Below are 10487 nucleotides of genomic sequence, written 5' to 3'. Positions count from 1 at the left end.
CAGTAGTTTGTGGTCCTTTTGTGGTTCAGACCTACAATGAACATATTTTAACCAGATGGTGAATAATTTAACAGATTTAATATATAACTTGAGTTTAATCTGTGATCGTCTTCACTCTAGTATGAAACTCCAGCGATCAGTCGCAGCGTCCAATCACCAAAAGTACCATTTATTGTTCTATCTTTCTTAAACCACTACAATGATTCCTATAACAAGCTGGTTTTGTTCTTAAACATTTGGTTTAGTGGGGTCTCATGTTTCCCAAAGCCTGTGTTCAATGTGTTCTGCTGTTTGACCTGAATGTCCCAACCATATGTAGCCTCTTGTATCCTGTTGTTTGTGGATTTTAAAGTGAGGCATATTTCTTTGGTCAGACAGTGTGAACAGGGTTAATGTTCGTTCAAGTTAATGGCTGAGTTGCATGTGCCATTTTGTTTTACATGTTTACAATTACAATACACTATGTGGAAAGGCTAAGAGATGCCCTTTATTGAACATTGAAAATAAAGTGATGAAAGGGCCATGATGTTTGGCCATGTATCTTTACGGTTAATTTGTACATTTGCTTAAAAGAATGGAAAGTAAAGTAACTAGTAGTGTAGTTACTTTTCAAATGCAGTAACTAGTAAAGTAATCTAGTTACAATTTTCAGAAGTAACTAGTAACTTGTAACTAGTTACTTTTTCTGAGTAACTACCCCAACACTGACAGAAACATTGCATGATATCCTGTCCGTGTTTGCCACTCACCAACTTGGCCAGTGCTTCTTTCACAGTCGTCGCTTTGGCCTGGAGACATGACATAGCATTCAATTAGACCGGTGTTACGGTTTAACAGGCGACCATGTTAACTGGCGACTTTCGGCCGAAAGCGTCTCCTGTTGTTGTCGTTACAGCAGATGTTGAGAATAGCAAGAGAACACGTAGCTGTCCTCGTGAATGCCGCATTGTTTCATTTTGCATTTCAATGTCTAACCTTCTCGTCTAAAGTCTCTGGTCAAAACATACCGGACTAGACGTTGTTGAGTCTTTTCTGGGAAACAATCCACGCGAGTGAAAGCGTCGCTTGTTGTTTATGTGTTGAAACAGGAAGTCAGCAAATTGCCTTTCCTTTGAAATAAAGTTGTTACAAATAACACATAATGACTGTGGAGTCTGTTTTGTGCAAATATCTGTCACGTAAATTAGCTTTATAGTACACGAAAAAAGAAGAGAAAAAGGATATACGTTTAATTAACGGGATTCAAACTCATATCATTGGGTGGAAAAAGGTCACAGGTCAGTGGCATTACCACTACACCAGGATAGACATAGTGGATTTGTTTGTGGATTTACAATGAAATCATCTACAACACAGTCAGCAGTCACATTTAAACGGCAGAGAGCCACCAGATCAACTTGCGACCAACTGCGACTCCATGGAGCATGTTGACGTGACCTGCGGAGCACTTTACAATATCGCTGCTTTCTCAAACTAATAGACAGCTGTTTAATATCAGACCATTCAAAATGTCTTCGTAGAACTACAAATTAATGAGGCAGATCTTTGTGGTGTTATTATGAGGTGAAAATACACAATGTGGACAATAACGCAAAGGAGGGAACAAGAAAAGCGGAGCCATAAAATAAAGAATTCAACCAGCCAAGAACACAGATGTGAAACAGTTGAGTTCACTTGAATTTAATAAGGGAAATACATTATCACAACACAATATGTAAACATGGTGCACACTCAAGGTGAACGAATAATATTTGATACAAAGAGTTAATTTTTTTTTCCATTCTTGTTAGTTGTAAGGCTGTGATTTATACCACTTAATATGTGAATATGACAAACTTAGTATGGCCAATGCCCATCTTTGAACAGATGGTAAACGATCACATATGGGTGTAATGTTTGGGTATCCATACACTTATGACCATATATAATTTATGATACACATCATAATGTGTTTGACCACATTGACTTTGTCACATATTCACATGGTTTAGGTGTCCCTTATTAAATTCAACTGAACTCAACTGTTTTGTAGTTCTACAAAGACGTTTTGAATGGTCTGATATTAAACAGCTGTCTATTAGTTTGAGAAAGCAGCGATATTGTAAAGTGCTACGCAGGTCACGTCAACATGCTCCATGGAGTCGCAGTTGGTCGCAAGTTGATCTGGTGGCTCTCTGCTGTTTAAATGTGACTGCTGACTGTGTTGTAGATGATTTCATTATAAATCCACAAAAAAACAACACTATGTCTATCCTGGTGTAGTGGTAATGCCACTGACCTGCGATCTTTTCCCACCCAATGATATGAGTTCGAATCCCGTTAATTAAACGTATATCCTTTTTCTCTTCTTTTTTCGTGTACTATAGAGCTAATTTACGTGACAGATATTTGCACAAAACAGACTCCACAGTCATTATGTGTTATTTGTAACAACTTTATTTCAAAGGAAAGGCAATTTGCTGACTTCCTGTTTCAACACATAAACAACAAGCGACGCTTTCACTCGCGTGGATTGTTTACCAGAAAAGACTCAACAACGTCTAGTCCGGTATGTTTTGACCAGAGACTTTAGACGAGAAGGTTAGACATTGAACTGCAGAATTAAACAATGCGGCATTCACGAGGACAGCTACGTGTTCTCTTGCTATTCTCAACATCTGCTGTAACGACGACAACAGTAGACGCTTTCGGCCGAAAGTCGCCAGTTAACATGGTCGCCTGTTAAACCGTAACACCGGGAGAGGCCAGATCCTATTGATGACAGCACAGCAGATGGGTGCTGAAGACAAGCTAGCAATCACCATTCCTGCTATATACGTTAAACACGTTAAACACACACGCGTTTAATATACACTGTCTTTATTTTCATTTCCATCTGGGGAGCAGCTAGGACACTTAATTCTGAGTGAGCAGCCGTTCCCACTATTAGTCATCGTCCCAGTCCTCCCAGTACTCGGCTTAGCAGAAGTGGACACTGGCAAACTAGAGCCCAAAGGGTCCACACACGACACGGGGGCAGACATGATGTTAGCCGGCTATTTAACGTTAGCTATCCAATTTAGCTAATTAAAGTTAGCTAACGGCGACGACAACGTCGCGCGTGGAGTCAATTCATACAGCCCTCCGAAAGGAAGACGGGGCACGTACGGAGAAGGCCAGAGTTGTAACTTGTCGCTGAAAAACACGAAATGGCAACGAGAGGAAAATGAGCCGACAACACGAGCACTCACCATGTTGATGGTTGACGTCTTCTTCACCGGTTGCTATGGCACTGACGGGCAGCCGGCAAGCTGCGCCTGCGCACCGCGCAGTGCAACAGTGACTGAGTTTGACCCAGTTAAATACAGACGAGCGAGACAACTGTTTGCTTCTTGTGTCGTTGCAACGGTCGGTAGTGCAGTATAAGTGACTGTATCTGGTGTGACAGATTCCTCATCCATTATCACGATGCCCAGGATCTTGCCCTGCAAATTGAGCAACTTTGAAAGCAGAGTAAAGGTCTGAGACACTGACCTTGACGAGTCTTGGTTTTCCATTTAAAAGCACGTGAAGAGATTCTGGTCAAGGTTTTCAAATGATTATCTCTGTCAGAGATAATCATTTGCGGCGTGTGTGCATGCTCTACTGCGACTGCTCCCCCTGTATACTGCATTGCAGCAGCGCCCTCCAGTGGTAAGACCAAAGCCTGTTCTCAGGGCTCGGTACGCCTCTACTTTATCCATCAGAATCAGAAACCGTTCATTTGCCAGGTATGTTTACACAAACGAGGTTTTTTTCTTGGCGGAAGGTGCATAACATTAGACATTAGACCAGACAATCAACAATCAACGACAACAACAGTGCAATAGATTTTAAATTAAGTATATAATCAACTTGAGTTAACTCAATTGCATTGAATATTAGAACTTTGTTATGTTGTTCACCCTGTACATCTGTCCATCCTGATAGAGGGATCCTCCTCTGTTGCTCTCCTGAAGGTTTCTTCCCTTTTTCTCCCTGTAAAATTTTTTTGGGGGGGAGTTTTTCCTGATCCCATGTGAAGTGTTGGGACAGAGGATGTTGTATTTGTAGAGATTGTAAAGCCCTCATAGGCAAATTTGTAATTTGTGTTTATTGTGCTATACAAAATAAACTGAATTGAATTGAATATTGTTACCGGTTGATAGAAATGCAATCGATCACTAATGAGCAAAGCTACTCACTAGCTTGCGTGGTTTGACTTTTTCTGCTTCCAAAGGGGTCAAGACAGAAAAAGTTTGGGAACCACTTATGTAGAACAATAGTTTAAACTGGACTCATATTTGCTCGTATTCTAAGTCCCATCCCTGTGATCTGATGCCATATGTGCATAGCATTGGTAGAGTATATATTGCTTCTAATAAATAGTGTAGGTCTCTTAAATGCTGTAGCAGACATTTCTCTCACCCAATAATATATTTGGAAATAGAGCAGGGAATATTATATATTTTTTTAATCTCGGAAAATATGTCAGTTCCTTTTGAAATCTGAATTTTGAACCCTTTGAACCCTTCTTTTGTCACACAAACACATACATGGCCGTCATTGGAAGAAGTGAGGTCACCTTGTGCAGGCGGTGTACAGTGTCACAGACCAAAACACACAGCTCATACATGCACTGCAACTCTAGAGCTGATCTGCGTCAACATGTTTGGTGACGTGCACGTCCAAACAAACCGACGGAAGAGATATCATCTCCATTGTACAGCAGTCATTCCAGGTGAAATGTCAGAGCATTTAGGACTGACAGTGATGTATTACCAGCAAACATGTGTTGGGTTATGTCAAAATTGGAGCCATTCTGAGTTTTCTTGTTAAAACTATATTTTATCTTTTTCTTTTTTTAAAGTTCATTCCAATCATGTTGCAAGGAAGTGCAGTGTCTGTGACAGCTGCTAAATAATCCCCTCCTCTACTTCCACATTTTGAGCAGAGCTTCAATTAAATGACCAGGAAGTAGATTTAGATGGAGTCACTGAGGAGCTCTCAAGAACATGACTTGAAACTGAAACCTCTGAGGTTTGCAGTGCACACCAGTCATTTCCTGCTCTGGCGACATCGTCCCATACGTCCACAGTGCCAGATCAGATACCCTAAGTGGTGAATATTTTACAGGTGGCTCCACATGGGAGACGCGTTAGGAAGGTCGTCAGTCCAGTCAGGTCAAGTCAAGTCCCTTTTATTTATATAGCCAATGATAAAGAAAATATAGATAGATTATAAACATGGAGGAATGGATCAGAGAGGATGTTAAGCGTCTACATATCCCTTTCACAGGAGATTGTTCCCACCTGCTTCAAAACCGCCACCATCATTCCTGTACCTACAAAGTCTAGTGTCCTGTGCCACTCACCCTCATTCTGATGAAGTGCTTTGAGAAACTGGTTCTCCAGCACACCAAAAACAACCTCCTAGACAGCCTTGACCTTCACCATTGTGCATATAGCGCCTACAGATCCACAAAGGATGCTCTCTCCAATGCTCTCCACTTAGCCCTGATGTTGGATTTCAGCTCAGCCTTCAATACAATCTCCACCATGAAACTGATTGGTAAACTTGGCACTCTGGGTTTGAGTACTTCACTCTGCAACTGGTTATTAATTAGACTTCCTCACAAAACAGTTTTGATTGGCAGCCAAAACCTCCTCTACTCCAGTGTTGAACACCAGAGCCCCCCAGGGCTGTGTGCTAAGCCCCCTCCTGTTCACGCTGTACACCCACGACCCCAAACATGAAGAGAACTCTGTTGAGAAGTTTGCAGATGACACTACCGTCATCGGCCAGATTACAAACAACAGTGAGACTTCATATAGACAGCAAATCAACAATCTTGCAGAGCGGTGCTCAGAGAACAACCCAGCTGCTCAATGTCAGTAAAACCAAGAAGCTGTTTGTTGATTTCAGAAAACAGAAAGTGAAGACAAACACCCCTGTCATCATCAATGGAGGTGAGGTGGAGCAAGTTAGCAGCTTTAAATTGCTGGGGATCAGCATCACAAACAACCGGACATGGTACTCAACAACAACCAGACTTCAAAGCAGCTTATTCCCTCTAGCTGTGATACTCCTGAACTCATCCTCCACCCTCAGCATGCTTCTTCTTCCATATGTAGTTAATTGGGACTTCAATCTACATTTTGTTTTGTAACGCTGTCGTACAACGACAAATACAACCGTTGTAACCTTATAACCTTGTAATGTTACCGATCAAGTGACCGCTCATGTTTGTGTGTGTTTGTGAGTGTGTGTGTGTGTGTGTGTGTGTGTGTGTGTGTGTGTGTGTGTGTGTGGAGTGGAGTGGGTGGGGTCTTAGGGACAGGCAGTATAAAGGCAGGGACAGACAGTAAAGTGGCTCCATATGCGTCAAAGATGGGTCCGTTTTCCTGACAGAGCATGCAACAAGCTGTTGAAGCTATGAAAAGTTCATGCGCAGTCGGTCACAACAAGCAGGATCGGTCAGATTCAAACAGGAGCCGTCGGACTCCGGAGATCAGCCTCAAAAGGATTGACATACCAGGTGTTTCAGACATCCAAACGCGGCCGTCCACTCCGTCCATCTCCAAGCAGCTGCAGAATTAGCCGACCCTGTGCAGGCGAAATGTCTCCCGGTTCCGTCCAAACCAAGACAAGCAACAAGCGTCCCTCTTCCACCCATCAGCCGATCAAGAGCCAGAGAACATTCTAGACTATAAAGGTCAAGTTGTCTAATGTTTTTACATTAGATACTGCTCTGTGCGAGTGTCTGGTTCTTATATTGTATATACTCAATAATAATCTCAATAATCTTCAAATCCATCAATGTTTGTGCTTTTATTTTGTGTCTGATTCAAGCGCGTTGAGAGATTTTCCACGACAACTGACTCAAGCTTCTGTTTGTGATGGAATAACAGCCCCACTTCCTGTTTTACTGATGTGAAGCAATCCAGCAATTTCAACCATGGTGTCATTTATATTACCTAAATTAATAGAATATTTTTTTAACAACAAATGAAATAATTGAATCAACTAATATTTGTGTTTCCTATGATTTGAAAAGTTAGGCCCAAATCATTTCTGTGATAACCACAACCTACAGGCTAACAACTTCAGGCCTTCACAGGGACCGACAATAGTCCCAGAAGAAGGCAGTGCTCATGGTTTTGCTGTCTTGGTAGAGGACCACTGGAGGTGATGGGGCTGTCAGTTCATGAACCAAGGCGTTGCACACTGCTGTCTCCTCGTGGACAGCCATCAGACACCGACGACCTGCTGGAGACCAGACCGGCTTTTTAAAGGGGGTGAAGTTATCGAGCCAACATTCTCCTCCTCTGTGGTGGTCCATGGGTATTCAGTCTTTGCCAATTTATCATTGGGCAGTCAAGTCAAGGATGTTTTTTGATTATGCAACATCAGGATGTTTTTTTATGGTGCCCAAATCACTACATAATTTGATTAAATGCACCAAACAAACACCTGCATCCTGTATTCAAATAATCTGATGTAGCAGGACAATAATGTTACCACTTTCTAATGTGGCATACGTTATAAAGGGTTTACAGGTTGTAACTAATGGCCATAATAATGCTTTATAGTTCAGTAATAAGCCAATAGCAACAGTGATAAAACATGTCCACTGGTGTAAATGCGCCTCCAGCGAAACTTGCTTTGCCTTTTTAATTGCGACCAAAGTGTAAAGTTGAACCACTTGCGAAGCTCAAGTGCATCTCAACTTAAATAGCTTAATAAAAGCTTATTAACATTTAAGCCGCTTAATATTTTTGCACCACCATCAACTCCACCTGGGCAAGACAGGCCAGGAGGGTAATTGGGTTGACTAGAGGGAGCATGTGAGCTCACCAGACGGGAACATGGGCGGCCCAGGAGGACATGTGTGTGGAACAGAGACGAGCCGGACCCATGAGAGGAACACCTGTGCTCCTTGGCCAACCAGCGTCAGAGAGGCACTTAATACAAGCAGAGGAACACTCGGGCAAATCACAGGGTCCCATATAAAAACAGGAGGGTGGATGAGCTGACCTGAAGGATCTGGGTCGACTACAAGGGCACATAAGGGGCCAACAATACGTATAAAGGGACAACGGTAAAATATCATCTTTAGTCTTAATAAGGAGGCTATGAATAGGGTTGTGGTTTGGTTAAGAGTAATGCATTAGTGCAATAGTTCATTACTCACTTTTAAATGTTGTGAGAAAAGACGACCATGCACTAAAAGACTTGCAAGGTTTCAAAAGATGAAAATCCAACAATTTAAAGACAATGTTGATACAATTATAATTCTATACAAGTACATAGGAAGTACATGTTGGACTTGGTTTGTTCTTAAAATTAAAGGCTGCATATTACTTTCGAGTCCGCTCTTATTGTGAATCTGAATGTTAGATCTTGTGGGTTCCACGTTTCTAAAATTACTGTATTGTGTATATATGTATACCCAAAAAAAGGTACAGCTGGTCATCTCTCTCTCTTAGAGTCTGTTTGAGTCATTTGGAGTTCCCATGAAGATGATTTTACAGTCTTAAAGCTTCGGAAATGAAAAGAATGAAAGGAGGTGATGACTGAATACAATTTACAAAACAAAACAAAACACTGCGAAAGTGCTCCCTTGAATACCCGTATTCTAGATAAACCATGATAAAGTTCCCTCTATGGTGGCTCAATGTGCAAGACAAAGTGTCTCTAGGGCAGGGGTCTGCAACCTTTTGTGACTTAAGCCCCACTTTTGATTGTTAAAAAGTAATAATCTGAGAACCAGCTTCCCAACTAAATGGGAAAAAACACATGACAAAAAAAGGAAAAAATACTGGAAATATGTCAGATGCAATTACACCCAAAAAATATTCTGCTAACCCTTAACAATTACTGACTGACATTATGAATGAAAATTTAAAGTATCAAGGGTCACATTTCCTCACAACATGCTTCTGAGCATTTGTGTGCAGATATTCAAATTCAACTGCTCATTGAAATTAGGCTTTGATTTAATTATACTTTTTGTTGGGGTTGTTGAGCACCTTTAGATATAAAAATAATTTGCTTTTTCAATTCAATCTAACTATTTGTCAGTAGCTCCGCAGCCCACTAGATGGTGCTCTGAGGCCAACCCAGTGGTTGAGAATAGCTGCTATAAGTTGCCCATTGAGTGGAGAAAATAGTGCCCTAGACCAGTGTTTTTCAACCTTTTTTGAGCACATTTTCTACAATATAAAAATTCTGCCGCACACCAACAACCAATACCGTTACAAAATGTCACATTCTAGCATAATACAGCATATATAGTAGGTAATTATTGCGCTACCTACTGGCATGGAAGAGTATTTAATCACTAGGCCAGCCACTATACTGCAGCTCAGACGCTCAACAATGCAAAATTATTTGAGCCAACTAAATAATATTTTTTGGGACCGATTAAGGTAAATTGGACATTTTCCCACGGCACACCCGACGATCTCTCACGGCAGTTGAAAAACACTGGTCTAGACTAGTGGCAGTCCAGTGGAGAAAATAGTGCCCTCTACAGTAGAGTGCCAGTCCAGTGGAGAAAATAGTGCCCTCTACAGTAGAGTGCCAGGAGAAAATAGTGCCCTCTACAGTAGAGTCCCAGTACAGTGGAGACAATAGTGCCCTCTACAGTAGAGTGCCAGTCCAGTGGAGAAAATAGTGCCCTCTACAGTAGAGTGTCAGTCCAGTGGAGAAAATAGTGCCCACCAGAGTACCAGTCAAGTGGAGAAAATAGTGCCCTCTACAGTAGAGTGCCAGTCCAGTGGAGAAAATAGTGCCCACCAGAGTACCAGTCAAGTGGAGAAAATAGTACCCTCTACAGTAGAGTGCCAGGAGAAAATAGTGCCCTCTACAGTAGAGTGCCAGTCCAGTGGAGAAAATAGTGCCCTCTACAGTAGAGTGCCAGTCCAGTGGAGAAAATAGTGCCCACCAGAGTACCAGTCAAGTGGAGAAAATAGTGCCCTCTACAGTAGAGTGCCAGGAGAAAATGTGATGCAATGTGTCTGCATGTGGATCATTTAGCTAAAGATTAGCCTGAATTGCTAAACTAAGCTATCTATATTCCAAAATGGTGGCTACGGGGGTAAATGAAGCCAATGGCTTAATGTACCCCCTAATATAAGGCACTGAAGTGCCATTTTTTGCTCTTCTCTCAATGAAGTGCTCACCAGTTCCGATAGTCCGACAGTGCAGCAACTACGCTAACCTCTTTAGGCCATTATCGCCAAGAACAAACAGTGGTCTTGCACACACCTAAGCAACGACGTATGTTCCAGTAGCTGCTCACAGGACGCTTATTTGGTCTGTACTGTGGTTTACCTGACACAAACGCACTACTTGCATCCTGACAAGATGGATTTTCGCGTGTGTATGCGTGATGCTGCGGTTCTCGCGTGATCACGTCGTGACATCGCGAGAGTCCAGCTGCCGCGCAAGGTAATTCTTACCCCGCTCGCTCTCCCCTATGTGCC

The sequence above is a fragment of the Taurulus bubalis genome (assembly GCF_910589615.1).
Source record: "Taurulus bubalis genome assembly, chromosome: 1".
NCBI lineage: Eukaryota > Metazoa > Chordata > Actinopteri > Perciformes > Cottidae > Taurulus > Taurulus bubalis.
The sequence above is the reverse complement of the archived record's forward strand: the minus strand, read 5'-3'. Positions refer to the sequence as shown.